The sequence below is a fragment of the Paralichthys olivaceus genome, chromosome 4 (genome assembly GCF_024713975.1).
Source record: "Paralichthys olivaceus isolate ysfri-2021 chromosome 4, ASM2471397v2, whole genome shotgun sequence".
Lineage (NCBI taxonomy): Eukaryota > Metazoa > Chordata > Actinopteri > Pleuronectiformes > Paralichthyidae > Paralichthys > Paralichthys olivaceus.
The window spans coordinates 20,959,817-20,960,041 of NC_091096.1; positions in this window are offsets into that span (position 1 = coordinate 20,959,817).

Genomic DNA, 225 nt, shown 5'->3' on the forward strand with positions numbered 1-225 from the left:
TGCCATTGTATGTTCTACACTAGTAACATCAGATGACATACTGTACGTTCAACAAAACATGGTTTAGTTAAGGTTCCAAATATTTTTCAAACAGGACACAATCTTGCACAAATCCCTTTTGCTTTCTAGCTCCACGAAGCACTTCTTCATCAAAAGCCTGACGTGCCCGGTTTGCTGTACAAAATTCATCATCCTCGCTGACTAGAGTGATGGGTCTATCACAAG